At 41.0% G+C, this 26,641-nt stretch overlaps 1 non-coding gene across 1 annotated transcript; it reads right to left on the bottom strand.

Moving 5' to 3' along the window:
- Positions 1 to 15,340: 15,340 nt before the first annotated feature.
- TRNAQ-CUG (transfer RNA glutamine (anticodon CUG)) lies at positions 15,341 to 15,412 on the bottom strand. The gene has a single exon. It is a non-coding gene; the product is annotated as a tRNA-Gln (tRNA).
- Positions 15,413 to 26,641: the final 11,229 nt, after the last annotated feature.

Here is a 26,641-nt window from a genome sequence, read left to right as displayed (position 1 = left end):
AACACCATTTATTTAAATATTTGTGGATGTTTTCTACATTTTCAAATATATTGGTTTCAATTACAACGCAGACTATAAAGTGTACAGTGCTCACTTTATATTTTTGATTACAAGTATTTGCACTGTAAAAAAAAATAGTATTTTTCAATTCACCTAATACAAGTACTGTAATGCAATCTCTTTATCATGAAGGTTGAACTAACAAATGTAGATTTATTTACAAAAAATAACTGCATTCCAAAATAAAACAATGTAAAATTGTAGATCCTGCAAGTCCACTCAGTCCTACTTCTTCTTCAGCCAATCACTCAGATAAACAAGTTTGTTTACATTTGCAAGAGATAATGCTGCCCGCTTCTTGTTTACAGTGTCACCTGAAAGTGAGAACAGGCATTCTCATGGCACTGTTGTAGCTGGCACCAGAAGATATTTACATACCAGATACGCTAAAGATTCATATGTCTCTTCATGCTTCAACCACCATTCCAGGGGACATGAGTCCATGCTGATGACGGGTTCTGCTTGATAACAATCCAAAGCAGTGTGGACCGACATATGTTCATTATCTGAGTCAGATGCCTCTAGCAGAAGGTTGTTTTTCTTTATTGGTGGTTCAGGTTCTGTAGTTTCTACATCGTAGTGTTGCTCTTTTAAGACTTCTGAAAACATGCTCTACACCTCATCCCTCTCAGATTTTGGAAGGCACTTCAGATTCTTAAACCTTGGGTCGAGTGCTGTAGTTATCTTTAGAAATCTCACATTGGTACCTTCTTGGTGTTTTGTCAGATCTGCAGTGACAGTGTTCTTAAAATGAACATGTGCTGGGTCATCATCTGAGACTGCTATAACATGAAATATATGGCAGAATATGGGTAAAACAGAGCAGGGGACATACAATTCTCCCCCCAAGGAGTTAAGTCACAAATTTAATTAATGCCGTATTTTTTAACGAGCATCATCAGCATGGAAGCATGTCCTCTGGAATGGTGGCCGAAGCATGAAAGGGCATACGAATGTTTAGCATATCTGGCACATAAATACCTTGCAATGCCAGCTACAAAAGTGCCATACAAATGCCTGTTCTCAGGTTGTGGTGACATTGTAAGTAAGAAGAGGGCAGCATTATCTCCTGTAAATGTAGACAAACTTGTTTGTCAAGTTTTACATTGTTTTGTTTTTGAGTGCAGTTATGTAACAAAAAAACCCCTACATTTGTACGTTGGACTTTCATGACAAAGAGATTGCACTACAGTACTTGTATGAGGTGAATTGAAAAATACTATTTTTTTATCATTTTACAGTGCAAATAGTAGTAATAAAAATATACACTTTGATTTCAATTACTACACAGAATACAATATATATTAAAATGTAGCAAAACCTCCAAAATATGTAATAAATTTCAATTGGTATTCTATTTAAAAGTGCAATGAAAACTGTGATTAATTGCAATTATTTTTTTTGAGTTAATCATGTGAGTTAACTGCGATTAATTAACAGCCTTAATCTGAATGTTAGAAAATCAGCTACTGGTGGTCTGGGAGATGAGGCTATCTTTCAATAGTGTATATATGCTCCTCGGCACTGTGCCCCTGAGGATATGGGTCAGTCAGAGCCACATCTGTGGAGCTAGATGAGGTAAGGGATGAATGTTGTTAATTTTAACTCAGAGGGGGTGGTTGTTGGTGTTTTTTTTTTTTTTGCAGTTGTTGGTATAGTGCTACTACTCTCTATTAACATAGAGTCAAATTCTCAAAGAGTTATGCACTCATCATTTCACTGAAATCCACGGTTGCTGCAGTCATGTCTCGGATCAGAATATGATCTTTAGATGATAGCAGTTCCTGGAGCAAATCTGTCCAGAATGCTGGTGCTGGTGCACTACAATGGGATGTGCTGATATGAAGTATCCTGCCCCTGACACTCTGCTTGTAGCCCCCCCGTCTTGATTTCTCCTTTTCTACAGCTAGGCTTCTTCCCTGCCCATCTTCTCACTTTGGCGGGCAGCACACGATGCCTCATTGAGAACAAGATACTGAGGCCTGTTGTGCTACTTGGGCCTGCTCCTGGTCTTTGTGAACTGCTTCCTCTTCAGGTCTCCCTATTTTGTGTTTAGGAGAACAGGAAAAGGAGCCCCAATAATGGGTAGTTCTCTGGGGGAAAAAAGTCCTGAAGGGAAGAAGACAGACAATTCCAGACAGGCTGTGGGGCATGGGAGCAGAGGGCCACTCAGTGACCCCACTCACTGGCCCCACGGTGGGAAGTGGTGAGCCGACTGGGACATGTGGCCCTGTGGAAGAGAGAAGAAGTGGGGATGTTGGTTCATTCTGGCCTCAGCTTGTGAGTTTTGGTAGTAAACTTTTTTCCATTTCCACTATTGGATTTACAATTCCTACAACTTCACTTATAATTAATACCCATGAAAGCTTTATACAAGCCTTGTAAAATCCAGCACAGACTTAGTAAGGAATGCACAGCCTGATTACCACTGCTGCAGATTCTTGCTATGATAGCTAGAGTATATGGACCAATACCGAGCAAGTCAATTATTTCTACCTTCGCTAATGAGGAGAGTTTCAGAGAAGGGGAGAGTTCCCTTGGTTAATTGATAATTTTCTAGCTGACAGTCACTCCAAAGTCCCTCATGGGAGATGCTGGGGGGAAAAAATATACCGAGAGAAGTATAATAAAAATAGTATCAGTGGAAACTAGCTGTGTTTTGCCAGATAAGTTGTCACTGTGCTTTAGGCTCTAGGGGTTTGCTTCCCCAAGCAAATATCTAACAAGTAATTATGTTGCATCTAGAGCAACATTTAAAAAGCATAAAATAAAAGCAAGTTCTGTAAGAGCGATTCCACTAGCCTGCTTCTCAGACTACTAGGCAGGAAGATCTAGGTGAACTCAGGTGGAAACATGGGCTGGATCCTCAGCCGGTGTACACAGGCACAGCTCTTTTGAGTTCAGTGGAACTAAATTGATTCCCACCTGGAGGCGGATTGGCCTGTTCAGTCCAAGAAGAGTGGTTGGAATGACATCTTGTTTTTGATGAACTCCGCTTTGATTTATTCACAAGAGATCCTAGGGCGAATGCTAAACTGATGAGTGGGAATCTCCTATCCACCCACCTGGAATGAAGATTTCCAAATTCCCATTTAATTCAGATTTTAGAACAGCAGACGTATTTCGTCTTAAAATGCTACTACTTGAACATCGCAAACATTTTTATAGAGGTTTATATACCATGAAAACCATGGCCGAGATGTTGCTCATCAATAAATAACTAAACTGTGCTCTTTGATTTAATTCGAACTCATCCCTAGCTTTGCTGCTGATGTGAACATGTTAGCTAACCTCCAACATTCAGGTGCTTGCCTACAGAGGGCCTGCCACCTATACACTGAAGTTTTCTTTAATCTGGAACATGCCCTCCCTGTATCTCTCTCTCTATATGTGTTTTGGTTTTGCCTGTTTGTACCCTTCAAAGACCTAGGACCATATATTACTCTTACTTACCCACCATCTCCTCCTCCAGCACCTCAGTGTGCACCACAACATATAAGGAATTCAGTTCAAATTCCTCCTCGTGGGAGTATAGTGAATGTTGATATTCTGCTCTCCTTACAGTGCAAGTCTCCCATTGATGTCATGATGTCTTTGGGAGATCTGCTTTCTCTACATGCCCAAAATATCAGCTGCGTGTTGCCAGGAGGATCTGAGAGAAGGGTCTGGGCAGCCATTGGCATTCCTCATGCTACGTATAACACATGTTGCGGGTTTATTTTCTGTAGCTGATCGTTCTAATCCTTTTAATAGCTACTTTTGTGGCAGAGCTGATTTTAGTAGAAGGATCAAGTACACTGGTACTATCGGTGACTGGCCTGTCCGTAGACTTTTGCAGTGGAGAAAGGCGGAAGACCTAAAGTAAAAATTATTTACGCTTATCCAAATCAGGGGTCACTCCATTTCAGCCAACGACTACAGAATTTTGCGGAGCTATTAGTGAGCAGAACTGGGCCCAGAGATTCAACAAAGTGGAGCCTGGTTTGAGAGTTTGAAATATTATGTAACCTCAAAGGGACTTAATCCTCCACTTATATTCCTTCACCACGGCTCCAGTCTGAATCAGCAGCTCACAGGACTAGGCCCTTATGGGTATGTCAATCAGCCTTTTTTCATTTTGGTGCAGGGGAAATTGATGCAAAAATTCTTTTCATATCTTTCAGCCTGGCATGTATTTACTGCAAACTTAGATTGCTTGTAACAGTGGGATTGCTTATTTTAAAAGGTTTCCCTGGCAGCACAGTTAAAAAGCCACAAAGTGGCCCTCATCATTGGATGTGGCCAAGCAGTCTTTCATGCCAGGTGTGTGTAGGGGAAGTGAGGGGTGGGGGGCACTAAGGCCATTGTGCAGTGTTGGTGCTAGCCCATTGAGGGACCTAAGCAGGAATATTTTGTCACCCCTCCCTCAACACGTAATAATGATTAATACGGGGCCCCCTTGAGCTGCTCGAGGCCCTAAGCAATTGCCTAATCTGCTTATGCCTAGCGCCGGCTCTGATTATATGCCAACTTCATGCCACCAACAAGAACCAATTCCCAATAGAAGTCGAAGTCTCAGGACTGCTCTAACTTGTGTCATCTTAGAACATTCTCTTAGGAGCTGTTAAGCCAGCTGAAGGTTGCCACCGTGCAGCCGCACTCTTACAATGCTCATCTTCCAGCAATACTCCTATGGTGTATTGAGGACTGTTTGGAATTGCAAGTTATCACTTTAAGGGTGTATTTTTTTCTTCCTGATCCTGCTTGCAGGGTAGGGGGTCTGTAAGTTAATGTGTGATCAAAGACCATCTGGGAAGAGCCTGCCTAGAACAAGGTGGGGGTGAGTTGTGCCTCTCTGCCTGAGGGAGCAGCCTTCTTTGTCTCTGTCTGTTTTTGGTTACTGTGTATTATTATTTTGGATTCTAAGAATAAAAATAGTGTTATGTTGCAAACTTCCAGCAAGATTTTGATGTTTTTATCTTATTTCTCTGTGTATATGCCATGAACTTAACACTCCTGATAGCTGCTTGGCCAGCTTGCCAGTTACATGAGCTTTATGGCCCTTTCTACCACTGGAGTATCATAAAAGGGCAAGAAAGTGGCTGAGATTCTGGCCAACTATTGTTAAAGAAATGCTAAAGATGAGTATTACACAAAATCCACTTCCATTATTTAACTTCTCGTTGCATGCATGCGCTATTTGGGTGGTTTAAATTGAGATTGTATAATGGGTTCTTTGTAAGGGGCCTTTTGCTACAAAAGCTTTGTTTGATTGACAGAAATAATTTTGATATCCCTGTCATTTACACAGTGGGATTAAACACATTGAAAAGCCAATATGGTTTCCTGATTATCATCACAGTTTGGTAACAAACTATAATCCTTTCCCCCCAATCTGTTTTTATGGAAGCCAATATTTTGATATTTTCCCATCTGCTGTCATCTAATTTTATATTGTTCTGCCTCTTCTTTTTCATGTTTATCATTTATAGATGGGTAAAATGAAGTTACAGTGGGTCTGATTGTCCTCTCATGCAATTTATACACTGATGTAAATTCATTGATGTCAAATTATAACTGACATCCACAGATGTGAGAGAAGAATCAGGCCCAGTTTGTCAAAATCTGTTAGTTTTCACCTCCTGGTGCCTAGATTTTAAGTATTAAGACAAAAGCGACCAGATTTTGAGAAATGTCGAGCATCCACAGCTCCCTATTGCTCAGCACGTCTGAGGGTTTTTGATCCAAGTTGTCACAGTTACCAGGCTACCCCCACCTCTTGCGTCCCGTCCCCTCCGGGCTCCTTGGGTGCCTCCCCCCTCAGTTCTCTTGGGGTGGAATCACACAATTCTCCCGCTCTCTCAGACTAGGCTCTGGGCTAGAATCCTGTCTGATCAGCAATGAATTATCTTCAGTACCTGCAGCTTGTTTCCTTCCAGGAGGTATGTCAGTGCTATCCAGTAACCAAACAGCCTTCTTAAAGCAAAGCATTTATTTAGAACAAAAGCATCATAGAGAAAACTGATCTGAAAACCATAAATCAGTCTGTACTCAGGCCTCTGTAGTTAGAATTAACCATACTCCCAATGTTAGCCTGGCAGGCCCAATTTCTTCAGACTCCCTCTGCAGAACCCACCTCTCTCTCTGGTCATTTTACCCCCCTGGACAGCCCCTGACAATTGACTTGCACCACCACTTCCTCTTCTGGGAGGGTTTTTTAACTGTTTAGTGTCGTTTGATTTCCAGACTCCCAGCCTGCAAAACAAGATTTACATCTTTCTTGGAGGCAGGATACTGGAAGCTAATAGTTTTCCCTGTTGTCTTTCAGTTATGTGCCTAGATGTTCTTATTTGGAGAACTATTGTGTTGCATTTCTTCTTCTTCCAACAGCTCCCGTTGCCCCTGCACCTGGAACTCCCCCAACAAGTCTCTGTGCATTCAGATACCCCCACACCTAGACCCCCCGCTGGGTTGCCTGCATCCAGATTGTCCCACACAGAATTCTGTCACCCCACACCTGGATACCCCCACACTGACCCCCTCCACACTTGGATCCTGCCTGGTTGAGCCTGCCTGCCCAAGACCTGGTGCACCTGGCCCCATAGTGTTTCTGCGGTAGGCTCAGGCCTTGTGCTGTGTCAGGGTTGGGTGCAGCCTGGCCACTGAGTCCGCGTTCCAGGGGTGGGGAAACTGCAGGGTGATCTCCCACCTTTGTACAACCCACTGCCATGCTGGAGCCTCTGCATTTATTTATTGACAAATAAAGCTTGCAGAATTTTAAAATATTGTGCGCAGAATTTTTAATTTCTTGATGTAGAATGCCCTCAGGAGTAACCTACGTAAGTCTTTGCAGCATTGGGTCATAAGTGAGTACCATGCATACTTGTTTAAATGTTTGCAGGATGCAGGCCTATGTCTTCACCTAATTTCACTGAGGTTTTGCTTATTGAAAAATGTGATCCCCATATTCAGAATGTGTTTCATTTGACTTCCTTCTATACCATAAAAATCAGTGAGATAAGGTATTGAGGAGAAAGAATTGTGAAGAAATGTGCTTGTTTCTTTCATTCTAACAGAGATTGTGACATATTTTAATGATGTGTTATCGGGATATATATATATGCACATATATATATACGGAGCTGCGTATATAAATGATTCCAGATTTTAATTATGCTTTAATTTATTTTAAAAAATAGATGGTTAATTTTAGTCCATCCAAAAAATACTCATTTGTTGATAACGATGCAGCTGTTGTTTTTTGTTGTTTTGTTTTTTTTAAGAAACCGTACAGTTGTATAAAAGGTTTCTGGGGTTTTAGCCTACAAACTATTAGTAAGTATGATAAAAGGGATGTGCTAAATTTGCCTAATTAATGAAAGAACTTTTCCCTCCTGCAATTGCTAGCAATTCTGATTGGGTTGTGGGGAAATGGGGATTTCCTCAAGTGAGCCTGCCTTTGAAAGCACTGCTTAGTTCAAAGTAGGTGTTGAGATATCAAGCAGGTGTTTGGGCAAAATGAGAGAGATAGTAAGGGGATTTTCTCTCTTTAAATTATGATAAATAGAAGCAAGCATGAAAAACAGCCGGCAGCTAATGAGCCAGCAAGAAAGTATAAATAACAGTGGGCATAAACTGCTGCTGGTGCTCTAAAGTTAGTCAAGGATTTTGTAATCTTGCTAATGCAGAATAGGAAAGAGGGCTTAAAATTTACAAAAAAGTCTAGGGCATTGCAGGTGAAGGAAGGAAAAAAGGTGAGAGAGAGAGCTGGTTTTGAGCCTGCTGAAGCAACCAGGGAGAGATCTGGAAGAATACTTTGCAGAAAGCTTTGGCAGAACATTTAGTCAAATAGGGGAGAGCAACAACATCGCGTTTTAAATAATTAGTTATAGGCATTAAGGATGAAATTTCCCAAACTATCGATCCACTTCAGAGGCCTCTGTGTTTGGGTGCCCAGTTTGAGGCACTTCTGTCTGACAAATGGACAACCAAAATGAGTGACTGCTCTTGAAAATGTTGGCCTAATTTATACTTGCTTAAAATCTCTAGAGGTGAAACTTTCCTGCTAATTGTGTCTGAGCAGACAACTTCAGCGATGGGGGCCTGCGTGTCTTAAAATGATTGAGATGTTAAATACAAAAGGGGTGGGGGCAAGGGAGGTTTCTTTGGGAATTGTCAAATCATGATTCTTCCTTGTGTGGCAAAATAAACATAATGCCCCTCAAAACTGAGTATGAGGCTTCGGTGTGTGATATATAATACTTTCTTCCTGTCCCAGAGACTAAGCTGAGCTGACATGCCCTTTTTTAACCAATCCAGTTGCTTTCAGCAGTTAGGAGCCTTTAGACCCCTCAGTTCTGTTTGTAGTGATGCACATTGGCTTGTATGAAAGAATTGCAAGCATATAGCGAGACTTGCTGCTTAGACATAGCCACCCTGCATTGGGGGTAATGAGCAGCTGCATTAGTCCATTGGGCATTCAAGGAAGGAGCTTGCCCATGTAACCCACTGGACAGTGTGTGCTCCCCTCCGTCTGATTCAGAGAGGATTTGATTCTGTTACTGCCCCTACCTGCAGAGTCTGGTTCTTTAGCTCAAGTGGTTCAGGTCTGGAGATTCCTGGTTCAATCCTCAGTGCTAGCCATCACTGTGTACCCTACAGGGCTCAGGAAGGGAGCAGTCTGTCTGCTCTATGGCACAAATAGTTAGGGAACAAAACAATCTTAAGGGGCGTGTGGAGGGCAAGGAGCCTCCTGCTGGTCATCCTGGGAATTAGCTCTTCCAGGCTGGAGCGTCCTCTGCAAGCCAGTGTTTCACTTGCTACTGGCCCCTGTGTCCCTCCCAGACTCTGGTGCCCCTTTATATCAGGGTCCTGCCCCCAGCAGCAACCCACAATCTGGGTCTCCCCACCCAGGGGAACCCCCATCTTGCCTCAGTGGCTACTGCCAATCACCATCTAGCCCCCGCTCACCGGGACAGACTGCAGTCTAAAAACCACTCATCATGGGCAAGGTGGGGGGGGGGTTGAACTAGCTGCCTCTGCCTATCTCTGGGCTGCCTCTCTGCAGCCCCAGTATCTTTTGTAGGCCTTTGACAAGGCCTGCGGTTTTACTAGGCTGGAGCTCCCCAGCTCCCTATGCCCTTCCCCAGCACTGCTCCACCCTAGGTACCCATCTCAGCTCCCAGGCAGCCAGTCCTTCTCTCTCAGAAGCTAAAAAGAGAGTCTCCTTAGCTCCAGGCCCACAGCCCTCTTATAAGGGCCAGCTGGACCCGATTAAGCTGGCCACAGCTGTGGTCAGCTACCCCCTCAGCTGTTCTTAATCCCTTTCCCTGCTGCAGCCCTCTCCAGGGCTGCTTTTAATCTCTTTTCTGTGGGAGTGGGGCAGCTGCCCCACTACAGGGCTTAAGAGGAAAATACCTTGGTTTAAGGGTGCCTCCCTGACAGCGGCAAAGCAGGATTTTTGCTCTTCTTCTACACTTGTAGGATCCCTCCATCACACAGAACATTCTGAGATCCTGATGGAGGTGAGTCAAGTGTGGAAATGGTGTGATACATACCAGGGGTCGCCTGGCTACTTAGAGTTGCCACCTTTCTAATGGCACAAAACTGAACACCCTTGCCCTGCCCCTTCCCCTAAGGCCCTGCCCCTTCCCCCCAAGGCCATGCCCCCACTCACTCCATTCCCCCCTCCCTCCGTTGCTTGCTCTCCCCCACCCTCACTCACTTTCACTGTGCTGGGGCAGAGGGTTGGGGTGCATGAAGGGGTGAGGGCTCTGGCTGGGGTGTGGCCTCCAGGGTGGGGTCAGAAATGAGGGGTTTAGTGTGTGGGAGAGGGCAGGGGGTTGGGGTGCGGGGGGGGTGAGGGTTGTGGCTGGTGGTGTAGGCTCTGGGGTGGGGCTGGGGATGAGGGGTATGAGGTGCAGAAGGGGGTTCCAGGAGTGAGGGGTTTGGAGTGCAAAAGCAGGCTCAGGGCTGGGGTAGGGCCCTACTGCAAGGTCATAGCAGCAAAGACTCAAGTTAGGGGAGCTATCATACCCACTGCTAGATGGGCAATTTGTTAACAGCAGAGCTGGATAGGGGAGTCACCAATAATATCCTTAGCTCTTGGGGCTGGTGCCATTAACCCTAAATTTGTATGCTCCCCACTTTAAATCATAGTTGGCTTTGCCTTTCCGAATGACTTTCCTCTCTGTCTATTCATTTAGTTACAACTTAGACTTCCTAATTTTAGTCATCCTTTGATTTCTATTGATACTTCCTTAGACTTCCACTGCAGCCTACTTACTGACACAATGCAATGCGGTGACCCAGAGGGCCTGATCATGAACACTCCTGTCTGCTGTCAAAGGAACCACAAAATATGTATTTCATTCCTTCTCCCCACTACATCTTTTATCTCTGACAGGATATGTTTTCTACATTTTTGGCTTATTTAACATGCTGTCCACCTATCTGTGTTTTCCTGATGTATATTAAATGAGCAATGAAACACCCAAGTACAAATGAAATACATTTATATTGAATTCATTATGTAATATTAATTGAGATGTATGTTATTTGCCTTTAATTAGGTCTCTTCCTATTCCAGCTAGTTGTTATACATGTTATTTACAAAACTGTGGGAATAGTAAAAAAGTATGAATAATCATTTTATTTGATACACCCTTATTTGTAACCCTTTTGTGTCTGCTTTCCATGAATAGTTACATTTTTACTAACATGAATACTCATGAAAAGTACATTTTAATCTTGAATATTTGCTGCGAGATCTTTAAATTGTATATTTTACTGTAAAACGTACCATTTGTGTTGGTTGGCTATATAAGTCATCCATTCAGGAAAGATAAATAATGTTACTAAGCAACACAGCACAAATCATTCCTGTGATTTTCTTTTTTTAAGCTTGTGCCTGGGATTTTCAAAGGAGCCCAAGGAAGACATGGACCCAAATCTCAGGCTCCTTTGAAAATCCCAGTCTATATTTTTATAGCACTGACACATTTCTTGTGGGCATCGTGAAAGAAATAGAACCCTTCTTTTGGGGAGTTTTCAATGAAGAGTGGCTAGTGACATGGTGGACTGGAATAAGAGGCCTTTCCATGTTAGGGGCAGTCTGGAAATCATAAATTGCATCTTAAGCTTTTAGAAGTGACTGGTGATTTTTGAATGTCTCAATTGCTTGGGTACCAATCTTGAGATACCTTAAAAGGGCCTGGATTGCAGATAGCGAGTATGCTCTGCACTTTTTGAAAATTAGGTCTTTTTAAGGTGTCCAATTTGGGCACCCAAAATCAGTAGCTGCTTATGAAAATGTAGGCCTACACTTTTTGCATATACTATTGCTAATCTAGAAGTGTTGATGGGGACTGACAATGTTCTCATTTAGAGGGAAAATAATTTGAGGTTTCATGCATTAGCGGTTCTTAGTTTGTCTTTGGAGAAGCAATGACCTACAGTGTCTCTCTTACTGAGTGTTGTTTCTATAGAAACAAGCTGACTTGTAACATGTTTATGTTCAGGCAGCAGCTAAAATGGTCGTTAACCACATATCGTGCTAGGAGGAGCAATAGTCTCGTTAAACATCGGGAAAGCTGTCCATGGGCTAATATTAAAGGGCAGCATGCCAGAGACTCAAAACCCCATGCACAAGCCTTGCTAGAATTGCAGTTAAAGTACAGCCTGAAGGCAGCATATATAAGAAATATATAGAGGACAGAGCTCAGGCTTATACAGTAAAAGTTACCGTTGTAAAGGTTATAAAAGGAGTCAACAATGGGAAATACAACATACCAATGCTGCAGACTTCATGAATTATTGCTAGTTAAAGGTCATGCTTTCAAATCAAGGGACAGTAAGTTTTTTCCATTAAAAGCTGAAATCTGTTGGCTCATTACGTGATTTTTGCTAGGGAAAATGACCTCTCTAGTCAGTAGAAAACCAATTTAGAGAATGTATTTTGAATTAAGCAGTGACTCCTTTCCATCTTTACTTTTTTTTTTTTAAGTAGTTTGTTCCACAAACTTATAAGGGTAATTTTTGGAATACCTTAGCACTTAACCCAATTCAACCACTACCTCTGTTTCAGTGCAGAAAAATGTTCTAAAGGCTGGGTCTTCCCAAATTCCTCTTACAAAATAAACCTCCAATCCTAGAAAGACTTCCGGGGCATGCTCTGTTGCTTCAGTCCCATTGAGAGCAATAGGAAATTGCAGCCTTGTTGAAAGAATGTTGTGGAATTTTCTTCAGAAGAAACGTTCAGTTATGAAGAATAATGGCAAAAAAAAGACTATTAATTTTAAATAAAATTCTGCAAATGTAACAATGAACTGGATTTCTGAGTTTTAACTACATGGGAAGTTAGTCTGCATTATTAAGATGATCCAGAACAAAAGCATGGTCTGAAACAGGATCCTAATTTTTTTAAAGAACCCATTTTTGATTATTTGTAACTAATTAACTGACTTGTATTTCAGAAAAGTCATTTTGTACTCAGTGCTGTCATTTTGGCAGAGAATGCCCTGTCTGTATTCTTCATATCTAACAGTGTTTGAACTTTACTTTTAGAGCAAAATTCAATTCAACCTGTACTATGGAACTGCAAGATAATATTTATCTTTGTGTATTGTGGGTTACCCTGTGTAGGTGCTTTTAAATGTAGTTCTTGCTCTGTAGATTGTGCATGAACCATTTGTTGTGAGTTTTTGAAATTTGAACTGTATTAGTTAGTTTTTATTGGAGATATATGTCACATGATATTGATTCTGTTCCCTGACTGGATGAACATAAGTCTTAGTATCAGGTGTGTGAAAATGTGGGTTTAATTATTTAAACTCCACTTCCCACGAATCTTTTGGTTGCTATTTGCTTAACGTTGGCTGCTTTCATGAACATTGCTGTTTTTGTTAAAATGTTTACGAAAGTGAATAAGAAATTATCAGCAAATTCAATTTTTTATTGAAACATTTGTTAGAAATGTTTTGAAAGTAATCACCCACTTCAGATGCTCACTTACTTGAAACTTAATCAAATTTTATTTTAAATAGTTATTGATCATTGACTCTTATTATTATTTTATAGCTGCTGATGAAAAAATACTGCACTTTTTCTGAATAGATCTTGTGCAGAGCTTTTCATGATATGGTAAAAAGGAACTTTCCATGTATTAGTTAAGCACAAAGAGAAACGTATATACCTGACCACTTTAGAAGAAAGAATTGTCTACTCACCCTTTTGGTTGCAGTAGGGGGAAATGAATTCTTCGGGGTTAACTCGAGATTTGTATTTTGTTTCAAAAACGAAAGTTTGGATAAAAATTCAAAAGAAATCAACTTATTTCTCTCCCTAAACATCCTCTAGAGAATTATGGCAGAAATCCAGGGATAAGACATGCTCAACTTGGCAGCTTATTTATTTTTGATTACCATTCAGAGAACAGCAGCACTGGTGAAGCACTCAGTATAGTTTTCCCTCTCTTTAGTCTTGTCTCTCTTCCTCTGTGGGTTACTTTCTATAATCAGTAGAAAATTTCAGTTGTTCTGCTATCTTGTGATTTGCAGAACAATACTGTGATTTTTAGGCTATTTAGCTGTTGTCTTATTTAACACATCAAGGCTAAAATAAAATATTTTCAACAGTATGTTTTTTATCTGTTATTGAAAAAGTAAATTTCAGTTTATGTAGAGCCCCATACAGCTGGTGTCCTAGAGAACTAAAATGCCTGGATAATGCTGCTGGTCTGGCTTAAAATGTTTTGTTTTTACAGTAGCAGTACAGGTATTGGTCAACGGGACTGTGGGTAAGAATCTTTTCTGCCTCCTCATGGCAGGACGAAATACTGTCTAGACCATTCCTGACAGACATTTATCTAACCTACTCTTAAATATCTCCAGAGATGGAGATTCCACAACCTCCCTAGGCAATTTATTCCAATGTTTAACCACCCTGACAGGAACTTTTTTCCTAATGTCCAACCTAAACCTCCCTTGCTGCAGTTTAAGCCCATTACTTCTTGTTCTATTCTTAGAGACTAAGGTGAACAAGTTTTCTCCCTCCTCCTTATGACACCCTTTTAGATACCTGAAAACTGCTATCATGTCCCCTCTCAGTCTTCTCTTTTCTAAACTAAACAAACCCAATTCTTTCAGCCTTCCTTCACAGGTCATGTTCTCAAGACCTTTAATCATTCTTGTTGCTCTTCTCTGGACCCTCTCCAATTTCTCCACATCTTCAATGGTGTTCAGAAGAATTACCCATATGGAGGCTTATGAAGAGACATAGGAGAAGAAAATGATCTTTGTAGCAATCTCTTGTGTGAAGCTCTTAGAAGAGAAAAATCAGTGAAATGGGGGCTTTCTGCATAGTTATGTGCAGTTTGTTTTTTGGGACAAATGGCTTAGTCAGAGGATATGAAAGTTGTGGTGTTTGTTCTTTCTCTTGCACTCACCCAACCCAAGTTTAAACGCTCCACTTACGTTTTTTTGTGAATTCTAGGGGAAAGGGCTAGAAAGAATAGCAACCCAATTAAACTACTTAATTTAACGTTTAGTTCATTATTTTTATTTTTATAATGAAATGAACTCCTCTCTGTTGAGTACCTCCTTAAAGGCTATAGTACAGTATGTGCACCGTTTAATGGCATTTTCTTGAAGAAACTCAGTTTGTGAAACTGCATACATACACCCTATAGAACTCCAGAGCATCATTCAAAAAGGCTTTAGAACTGAAGTTCTTGTATGTTACACAATCACTAATTGGGGCTGTGCAAAATACTAAAGCTGAACAAGGCTGAAAAGTTGTTCCCTCTATTCTGTTCTCCACAATCCATCATTCAATATGTAAAAGTTGTTCTCTCTTGCCACAAGAGGCAATGGGTTTAAACTACAGCATAGCAGATTTAGATTACATCTCAGGAAAAACTTCCTAACTGTAAGAAGAGTTGGACAGTGGAACAAACTGCCTAGGGAAGGTGTGGAAGCTCCTTCATTGGAGGTTTTCAAACAGAGGCCGGATAGCCATCTGTCTTGAATGGTTTAAACACAACAAATCCTGCATCTTGGCAGGGGTTTAGACTAGAGGACTCTTGTGGTCCCTTCTAACCCTATGGTTCTATGATTCCAATACCAGAGGTCTGATACCTTTACTTTTAACTGTTTGCAGGACAGCATGTCATCTCATGCAGAGCCTCCTTCATAGTTCTACAAATGACTCACCAGCTTTTCAGAAGACCATTATTAGACAGAATTCATAGAATATCAGGGTTGGAAGGGACCTCAAGAGGTCATCTAGTCCAACCCCCAAATCTAGGTTCCACCGAGATTTGAACTCGGATTGCTGGATTCAGAGTCCAGAGTGCGAACCATTACACCATAGAACCACCTAAATTTTCTACATTGACAGCTTCCCTATCCTCTCTTTGCAAAGTCTTCAGTTTCTCAGCCCACTTTTCCAAGAAACTCTCACTCTTCTCCTTTATTCTGAATACCATTACAGTTTTTTGATCAGTGGGGTTGGACTCAGTGCTATATGATACAATATAGTCAGTTAATTAGTTACAAATAATTAAAAACTGACAGGTCCAAAAAAAGACTGAAGCATAACAATAAATGAATGATTAAATGAATAAAGCACTTATTAGCAGATATGTCAACGAGTGCTGCTGTTTATTGAGAAAGCATTGACATGACACTTGAATAAGACTGAATTATGCTCAGAATAATTTCTACTAGCATAAAATCACTGTACATAACAATATGGAATACTGAGTACCCAAAGGAAGATCCAGGACTAAGATAATCTAGTCATTGTTGAAGTACCTCTTGGAAACTCTAACCAGAACCACGAGGAGTAAAGGGTTAGTTTTCAGGATCCATGTTAAAATAATATAAACCCACATCCAATCAAAAGAGATGAATATTGGAAGAGAAGAAAGAGCTCAACGTTCTTTCTGATTCTTTTAAAAGATTTGTTCATTAGAGCTGTACCAAATTAATGGATTAAAAATGAAACCATAAGAAATGTTCTGATTTTGTTTTTCTGCAAAAGTCAAATCATCAAGTAGAACTGGATGACTTTTTGTTGCGAATAGAAATTTCACCCAAAAATACATTTTTGAGGGGACTCCAAAACTATTGGTGAATCCAAGTCAAGTTAAATCAATAGTTTTGCCTGAAAAAAAAATCAAAATGTCAAAATATTTCATTCTGACCATTTCAGAAATGTTTAATTTGAAACTGCATTTTATTTTTAAATTTGGTCAAATTTAAACACAAACACACACACAGCAAAAATACCTCTCCAAAAAGTCGATTCAAATTGAAGACCCAACAAAATTAGTTTTTCGTTAACCTGATATATTTCAGTCAAATCAAAATTCTTATTATTTTAGTTTAGTTTTAGTTTTTCAATTTGATGAAAAAATTTGAAAAAATTGGTTTAGGCTAAATTCAAACTGCATTGTTGGGGAAGATTTTTCAATTTGACCCTGACCCGAAATAGCCATGATTTATTCAGCTCAGCTCTGTCTTCAAGGCTGTTGAAAAGATCACCAAGGTTAAGAGAACTTTCTGATCAGCCAGGGCTGATTTATGCTTTGCATCATCATGCAAAATGATCAATGTATATGTCATGTCAAAACGGGGTTATTGCGATTTACATTACCTGAGGCTGACAGCAGCCTGACTTCTAAGCAGAACAGACAGGCACAAAACCCTCATTCAGGGGTCTTATTTTATTTTATAAAAACAACTGTGTTGGGGATGCTTTTCCTTCCTCTTGTTCCCCCTGGAAAAATTACATTGGTCCTAGGTGCAGTATGAGCAACGTTAAGTGACAGGTTTCAGATCCAAAAGGTCTTATTCTGATCTCATTTACTCTAGCTAACGTCTGCTCTTAATTACACCATTATAAATCTAGAATAACTCTGCTGAAGTCAGTGGAATTACTCCCAGTTTAAACCAACATATCTGAGAACAGAATATGGCCCATACTTCAAATTAATCATTAACTAAAGGTTTCAGAGTAGCAGCCGTGTTAGTCTGTATCCGCAAAAAGAAGAACAGGAGGACTTGTGGCACCTTAGAGACTAACAAATTTATTAGAGCATAAGCTTTCGTGGACTACAGCCCACTTCTTCGGATGCATATAGAATGGAACATATATTGAGGAGATATATATACACACATACAGAGAGCATAAACAGGTGGGAGTTGTCTTACCAACTCTGAGAGGCCAATTAATTAAGAGAAAAAAAACTTTTGAAGTGATAATCAAGCTAGCCCAGTACAGACAGTTAAGAAGTGTGAGAGTACTTACAAGGGGAGATAGATTCAATGTTTGTAATGGCTCAGCCATTCCCAGTCTTTATTCAAACCGGAGTTGATTGTGTCTAGTTTGCATATCAATTATAGCTCAGCAGTCTCTCTTTGGAGTCTGTTTTTGAAGTTTTTCTGTTGTAATATAGCCACCCGCAGGTCTGTCACTGAATGACCAGACAGGTTAAAGTGTTCTCCAACTGGTTTTTGAGTATTTTGATTCCTGATGTCAGATTTGTGTCCATTAATTCTTTTGCGTAGAGACTGTCCGGTTTGGCCAATGTACATGGCAGAGGGGCATTGCTGGCACATGATGGCATATATCACATTGGTAGATGTGCAGGTGAATGAGCCCCTGATGGTATGGCTGATGTGATTAGGTCCTATGATGATGTCACTTGAATAGATATGTGGACAGAGTTGGCATCGGGGTTTGTTACAAGGATAGGTATTGGAATATGACCAGGAGGCTGCTAGACAGCTCTCTAACACCAAATTCTACAGGCCATTATCCTCTGATCCCACTGAGGATTACCTAAAGAAACTACACCATCTGCTAAAAAAACTCCCTGACAAAGCACAGGAACAAATCTGTACAGACACATGCCTAGAACCCCGACCAGGGGTATTCTATTTGCTACCCAAGATCCATAAACCTGGATACCCTGGATGCCCCATCATCTCAGGCATTGGCACCCTAACATCAGGCTTGTCTGGTTATGTAGACTCTCTCCTCAGACCCTACGCTACCAGCACTCCCAGCTATCTTCGAGACACCACTGACTTCCTGAGGAAACTACAATCCATCGGTGATCTTCCAGAAAACACCATCCTGGCCACTATGGACGTAGAAGCCCTGTACACCAATATCCCACACAAAGATGGACTACAAGCTATCAGGAACAGTATCCCTGATAATGTCACAGCTAACCTGGTGGCTGAGGGGGCAGCAAGTGAGGCCGGGGGACACTTGGAGGAGGTGCGTGGGGGCAGCAGGCGGGACCATGGGAGAGACTCGGCCCCAAACATTAGGGAGCAGCGCACGGGGAGCTTAGCTGCCACATAAAATAACTCGGGGTCGGGGGCGTGCGGGGGTGAGGGGAGTTTGGCAGCAACAGGAAGTAACTGGGTGGGGGGCGTGGGGAGCTTGGCGGGCCGCAGGGAAGAGCTCTGCGGGCCGCATGCGGCCCCCAGGCCGCGTATTTGAGACCCCTGGACTAGCCCCTGGCAGTGCCATGGAGGTGTGCATGCTTCCTGCAAAATACGGTCCCTCTCCCCCATCCCAATGTGCACACCTCTGTGCCCTCTGGAAGGAGATCTGAGGGTAGGAGTAGTATTGTTTCCCTACCCAGTCATGACAGAGGAGCATCCAGGCCAAACCTGTGTGGCGTTGTGACCTCATGTGCCAGATTGCAATGTCACTTGGTTTTGGGTATCTTCTCAAATGAGGGGCCCAGGGCAAACTGCTGTTTTTGCGCCCCCATCCCGGACAGCCCTCTAAACACTTCGAGGCTGGTCACCAGAAACTGGGAGGGCAACTCTCCCAGAGAAGGTTGGCTCAATCTTCTATGGAGCACACTTTGATTAGCAAGGCCAAAAAGCCAGTGAAGAAGAAAGAAAGAAAACTCTGGCTGGATAAAAGAGGAACTTTACCTCTCTGCTGAATAGAGGAGAAACTCTCACTCCCTCACTGCTGGAGTTTACTACTGGGGAAGGGACAAACATACTCAGACACTTGCCAAGGTCTTCCTACACTTCCTGCGCTGTAGGGGAGGGTTTAGGTATGATAGACATGCATATAGACCTTTTATTGTTGTGTAATCCTATTTCTCTCTTATGTTATGCTTTGTTCCTACTGTTAGGATTAAACAATGCTTTAGTTCTCCTTCCAGTGATTATGAACATATATATTCCACAGTTAGAGTATGTGTGTCCAAAGCACTTGAGTCGGAGCAAGTTACTGCAGGTGGCACATATGCCTCTGCTATTCTCCTGTGTGGCGTCAAAGATATAAAGGGGTAGTCGCCATCTCCTTCTCTAGCTCCTTCTTACAGCCTGTGGCAGCCGTTGGAGCTTCCCGTTGCTCTTGAGGAGGTAGGACATCAACTGGACAAAGTTAGTGGCAAAGGTACAATTGTGGTTGAGCTTTTCAAAGCTACCAAAGATGCAAAACTCCCATTGTATTTACTGGGAGTTGTTACTTTCCTGGGTGGCTTTGGAAAAAAAAAAATATATATTTTTTGTCTCTGGGTTCACATTTTATCCGTAATACTTTTACTGCCCTTTCTTTCTATTTCTGGCAGTGATCCTGAATGGCTATGAAATATTATTAGTGCCAATCAATTTTAGGATAACTTAGTTTGTGTGTGACTCTGAGCCCTAACTTTTACAAATAATTCACTAGCAGAAATCTGAAGACATTTTGATGTCTTCAGTTAAACAACTAACATTAAAATAAGCAGGTCAGAAAACTGCTGATTGATTAACATGGTTATCCAGTGTCTACCTAATGCCTTATCCTCAAGACAGTAACTCTTAATGGAATAGAGAATAGCAAGACATGACTGTCTTCTTATGACTGGTATTGTAGAGCAGAATTCAAAACCCGTTGAAATGTTTAGGTTGCCTTCAGAGTGGTTTGGGTCAGATGCATGGAGAGTCCCATACAAGAAGCACAGATGTCTCATAAATTGAATATAGACAACATGCGTAACTTCAAGTAGATGTCATATGGAAATACAACAGGAGTTTCCAAGATTCCCTGTGTACAGTGTCCTCATGTAACGCATAGTGCGTAGCATATAATTTTTATGGAAATGTGTGGGAGAACATATTTACAGCAGATTAAGAGAACACATTTTGTTGTTCAGTGGATGGGGTGCGGGGTGAATCTGGAGAGAATTGCTCTCCTGAACAGTGGTTCCTTCTGCCCTCTGTTGTTCAAGTTGGAAAACTTCAGAGATATATGACATCCTATTAGTCATTTTCTGCTTTTGTTCTATAGCCGTTTATTCATATGCATAGATAACATGCTGTATCAGTTACTGTTTAAAGCAATCTTTTCTTTAAATTTCTGATGCCATGCGGTATATACATTAATTTAGAACTGGCAATTTTGCACCAATCCAATTGGCATCGATTATATTTCCCTTCACTTACACTACTGTAAATCTGGAGGAATCCCACTGAAATCAATGGAATTGTACCAGTGCAACCATACCATTGAATTACATTGAGTTATTCCCTCATTTATAGCAGCATAATTGAGTGGGGAATCAGACCCAACAGTGAGCTGGGCTGGCATTTTTATTAGATAAAATGACAGCTGTAGAGTCTGTTTGTAAACCCCGAGCATCTGAGACTTACATTTTTATTATTATTATTTGCTACTCTGTGTTTTTGAAAGGTGCCTTCAATGCCTTTTCTGTTGGAAAAGTAAATTTTATAAGTACAATTCAAAACACCTGTTTACTTCACTTCAAAGTGAATTTCCAGTAGTCTGACTTCTTGGGCAGAATTTTGAGCAGCTATTCTATTTTTACTGTACATTCTCCCACATCCTTGCTCAGAAAACAATACACTAATGCTAGCTTGCTCTCCCTCTCTACATCACTGGATTTAACAGGAAAACAGTGGCATTGGAGAATGCCCATGCTGAGCATCATGTACTTCTATTAAAAGCACGCTGTTGTTTTATATGCAATGCATATAGTAAATACATGCCTTAGCGACTGCTGCTCCGTAGTTTACTATGATGAAAAATTCCAGCACGGTACACTGCTATTGGAAGAGTCACCAGTGAGTCAATTCAGAGAACCCCTGAGAAATCTGGATCGTCTCTAAACAAGAACATATTTATTATCATGTTGTTTTCTTTTCATTTTTTTCATATTGCTCAATCTCGTATCCTAACTCTATCTCCTAAAACACCTCACCCCAAACACAATTCAAAACTGACCTTCTCCCTAAACTCTTACAAAAATAAACATAGATTATTGTTCTTTTTCTCCTTTATTTTACCAACATAACACTGTTCCAAGAACAATATAGTTTAATTTAGGGACAAATTAGCAAATGCAGTGAGGACCTGTACGAAAGCCCATTGAGGTAAGTGAGAGTCTGTCTATTGACTTCAGTAGGCTCTGAAGCAGGCCTTAAATGGGCTAAATTCGACTCTCCATCACATGGGTGCTCATCTGGAGTTACTCAATTAAAATTCTGGATCAGAAAGTTAGAAAGCTAAGTGGAGTAATTCCACATTTTTGACCCACATGCAGGAGAGCAGAATTTGGTTCCATGCTTTTTAATACTGTATTAAATTTGCCTAAAATATAAGTGTTCAGAATGAGCTTTTTAATTCTATACATTATAGGGGAAAATGAATAGAAAAGTACAGTTGTATAAGCAGCCTTAAAATGCTTTAGTAACTGTTTGTACAGCACTTAACACAATAGAGCCCCTTTCTCTGTGAGGCCTACAGGTCATACAGAATATAACTAATAATGGAAAATAGTGAAAATCAAGGGTATAATGTATTTATAACATTTTCATTCAGAGATATCAGTTAAGAAAAGGGGTGGTGAGCTTTAGACCATATATGACAGGAAACCTTTTCACTCCAAAGCTTATTTGAAATATGGACTTGCTGTTGAAGAAAGAGGTTTCATTACATAATTATAAGACTGCAATGGATGAATGCCTGAAAATTCATAGCCTGTCTGGACTGACCTGCTAAAGGTGGATTGGATGAACTGCTTAGAGATTTAAGAGGCCCATGATATCGAAGTTATGAGTATATCCATTTGATCAGCATTTTGTGGCACTGCCCTGCATTGCACGTATTTAAGAGGTTAAAAGTGAGGGGATCATGGCAGACCTTTTAACATCAATTTTGACATGGAATGTCTTTGGGTCAGATCATCAGTTGGTGCAAATGGGCACAAATCTACTCAGTGTAGGATCAAACCCAAAGGATAAAACAGGAAAATCTTTCCAAACACAATAGTGAATGGAATTGAGATTAAATAAATATAAAGATGATATATCCAGGATTAAGTAAAAGGCCTTTTCAACTCTCTGCACAAGTTCCCAGTTCATTACTGTTAAAACACTTTCATGACTCAGCAATACTATGTCAGAATCTGCATTTCTTGAGGCAACAATTCCTCTGAGTGACTGGCTGGAGGGAGCAGTTTCTGGATCCAGCACCGAAGCAGACAACAGGTCAATTAGAATGACAGGAGCTGTAGTTAGCCAACACTGCTCTGACTATCCTGCCCTCCTGAGGGATAGGTGAAAATTTGCACCTATATTGCCCTGATCCTGTTATCTCAAAACAGAAACAAACTGAAATGGCCATCCTGATCACATGGCTGGGAACAACAATTTCATGGAAGGGAAACACCATAAATGATTCATCGTGCTCAGATTTCTCATACTTAATTCCTGTGGGTGTAGAGAAACAGGGATTTAGAAATGAATGGTGATGCTTCCTAGTCACACACAGCTCGCCTGCAGCTGAATTTACTGCTTCAATCTTTAAAATTAACTCTCCGGATGCCAAACTCAGGAGCTGAAGTCTGAGATCTTTGAACGAGTTTCAGATACACAAGGGAGAAGGGGAGAGCAGCAGCCCGGACCAGCAGTTAGAGAGTGCTCCCAACTGAGAACATTTTAGGAAGAGTGGGGAGCTCCAAAGAAAGAAGTATCATAGTACAGGGCTGGCAAAAAGCTAAGGGAGCAGGCAGCTCAGATGAGGGCTAGAAATAGCTAGGACTTTGGAGAGGACTACTGTAGCCAGGGAAGCTAAACATTTTAAGACGATATTTGAGTTCCAGAGGCGAATTCTGGTGGATGATATGTTGTCCACGTGGACCGCTGCTGTCCAAAAGATCGATGGCTGATTTCAAGGATGTGAGGCAAGGAATATTTCTATGCAGTCTTATGGATTATCAGTATGCTATTTGGGCAGTATTGTGGAACCTGTTTTTAGGCATAAATCTTCCCGTGCAGTCAGGAATGGCCCCCTTGAAGAATTGTTGGATATCCCAGTCTTCTGCCTTGTGACAGGACCATGTATGGTCAGGGAAGGCTGCTACAGCTTATGGGGGAAATATGTGTGTCTCACCACTCTGCCTGATCACTGCAATGAGGGTTTGCCCCCTAGTAAGCTCAGTGATCGTGATACCCAGTTTATACAGGAATTTTTTCTTCACTGTAAGAGGTTTTCCCTGTGCTGATTTGCCTTGGAAGGCAGCAGTTATCACTTAGAATGCTAAGTGTTACATTGCAAGGTGACTATTTCCTTTCCTGAGCAAAGGAAGAGAAAAAAGTTGCCTCTAGCCTATGGCGGGGCAAGATAAGGAGAAATTCCTGAGTTGGAGCAGTTCCACAGCTCCCACCACCTGAGAGTGAAGATGTGTGGTCTGATTCTTCATTACATTGCATCTTATGTAGTCACTTTATATCTATACAAAGTGGGTGCAATACACCAATAAATTAAAAAGATGGCATTTATACACTCACTTTGTACTTATTTTGCTCAGGTGTAAAATGGCTACACAAGGTGCAAGGCAAGAATCAGGCTCTGTTGTCTCAAAATGAGCCCATAAGCAGAGGGGCTGAAGAGAGGCCCTGCCACCATTCCTGGGGAGATGGGGAGTAGATTTTATGTCAGGTAGGTTCTCTCTTGGTACAGTACGACTCTGCTAATTGTGTGATGTGGGGTGTGTGTGGCGGGGGGGGGGGAAGGGGAGATGGACAACAACAACACTACTTCGCTATAAGAGGACTGCACAGTACAGGTCAGATCTAAGCTGGTGCAAATCTGCAAAACTGTAAAAGTCAATGGAGCTGAGGATCCGGAAATGCGTGGTTTCCAAACCATTTGACACATACTGTACGTGTGACCTACATTACCGTACATGAGCTAGCTGGAATTCTAATATTATCCTGGAACTCAAATTTTCCCCTGTGCTGTTTACTGAACAATTTTTATATCATTGCCATGTGGCACAAATGAAAAACACTCCTTGCTACAGTTTTCCTTCAGAAGTTGCTACTGTTCCTTGTGGCAGAGAAAAGAATCTGTGCACTTTTGTCATCTTATGAAGCTTTTATCAAAAGTAAGTTATCGTTGTGGGGATTCAATAGCAGCTGATTTAATTTTTGAATCACCCAGCTAGAATTAAAAAATTCTTTAACCTCCCTGAAGATTCTCCGAAAAGGAAGAAAAATCATTTTGAGATGAAACGCCAAATGGAAAAAAAAAAAATCAAAATGCTACAGCAGGAATTGAAAAAGGAATATCCGGCAAGGCAAACACCAGGGGAAAAACTGATTGAGCATGAATGAGCATTAGGGCCAAAATGTTCAATAGTGTCATTGATTTTGCCATTTTTTGGTTGGCCAGCTTTAGACACTGGAGGTGAAATCCTGGAGTTGAAGTCAGCGGGAGTTTTGCCACTGAGGAATGGAGCCAGAATTTCATTCCAAAACCTCATTTTTAAGAATTACTAATCACCCCCCTCGTTTAAGTTAACTGTGAGTGCTCAGTATCTTTTGAAGTTCTGCCTCTAATTAGAGGTGCCTGTTGATAAATTGGGCCTAAATCACTAATTAAATATTCACCTATTTTATTTAATTAAAGACATGCTGAGGGGGAGCATATCTGCTATTAAAAATAAAATCAGGGTTGACATCTGATTTCAGAAGACAAGTATGTTGTAGGGAAGTGTGTGGATGCCATGGTAGACCAATCAAATTATTTCCTTTGGGCTTTTAGGTTTGTGTGGCATGTAGGGCTCACTTCACCAGTGTCTGTCTCAACAAAGATTTCATAGATTGCAAGCAATATCAGTCACCTGACATCATAAGGTAGCAAGTGCTGATAAATCTAAACACTGTCAAACAGTAACCTCATTTGGCCCTATCCGATGGCCAATCAGCTGCCAGAAACTGAGAAACGAAGAAAAACACACTCTGTGAATAGTTAGTAATTCTTTGTTCATCTCCAAGTAACAATTTTGAAAAGTAAACACAGGATAAGCTAATATTCTGAATATTTAGAGAGCATAATTCATCTAGTGGTTAGGGCAGAAGACTAGAAATCCAGACTCCTTAGCTTGCAATTGATTGTACCATCCAGAGCCCTGTTAAGTATCAGAGTAACAGCCGTGTTAGTCTGTATCCGCAAAAAGAAGAACAGGAGTACTTGTGGCACCTTAGAGACTAACAAATTTATTAGAGCATAAGCTTTCGTGGACGTGGGCTGTAGTCCACGAAAGCTTATGCTCTAATAAATTTGTTAGTCTCTAAGGTGCCACAAGTACTCCTGTTCTTCTTCCTGTTAAGTATGTGCCTTTACATCTGCACCTGACAGAACTGGTGCTCTAGATTCTATTTTTGTCTCTGCAACTGATTGGCTATTTCACCATGGACCGGGGAGGTGATGATGGAAACCATGTATTTGGTATTTGTTATTACTACTTCGAGCCAGGAGATGTGGCGGCACCCCTAATTCCAGCACCACGGCCATGGACACCTCCATTTAGACTCCCTGTGTCTCCGTTTAGGAATAATAATCCTTACCCACTCTAGAGACATGTTGCAAGCTTAATTAATTGTTTGAGATCCTCAGATAAAAACGTTCATAGAAATCCAAAGTCCTTTTATTGGAGAAAGAACAGATTGAACAATATTTGTCAAATGATGTTAGAAATGTATAGTGAATAAAATATTCAGTTAATATTTTGTAATTTTTCACCTAACCTAACTCCATTACAGAAGCTTTTAAATTAAAGAACAGTTTAAGATAATGAAAGGTAGATATAGTAGTATTGCACCAATAAATTCTGCTTATACTAAGGTAAATCCAGAGCACTCCATTGGTTTCAGTTAGAGAGAAGCAAATAAATAGCAGTGATTAATTTACTTGATGAATGTAGCCATTTTTTTTTCTGCTCAGAGAATATCCTGAAGCAGATCATAAATTCCTCACATTAATTCCAGTGATTTACTCAATGGCTTTTTTTACTCCATGACTTGACCACATCCAGGTCACTGAAAGTATTTGATACAGCATTTTCTGTTCCCTGATTGGATGATCTTTACTCACCACCTTATCTAATTCACATTCAAGCCATTGGGAGTCTTTACATTGAGGAGTTGAGCTTATAGTCAGTACAAGGGAATGAGAAAGCCACAGTGAATCTGAATCTCTTAGGGAGAGGTCACAGATACATGACTTTAGGGGTCACATTGACCTTGCTTGAGACATCATCCCAAGAAAGATT

The sequence above is a fragment of the Malaclemys terrapin genome, chromosome 13, assembly GCF_027887155.1.
Source record: "Malaclemys terrapin pileata isolate rMalTer1 chromosome 13, rMalTer1.hap1, whole genome shotgun sequence".
Classification (NCBI taxonomy): Eukaryota; Metazoa; Chordata; order Testudines; family Emydidae; genus Malaclemys; species Malaclemys terrapin.
This window is presented reverse-complemented; position numbering and strand designations above follow the sequence as displayed.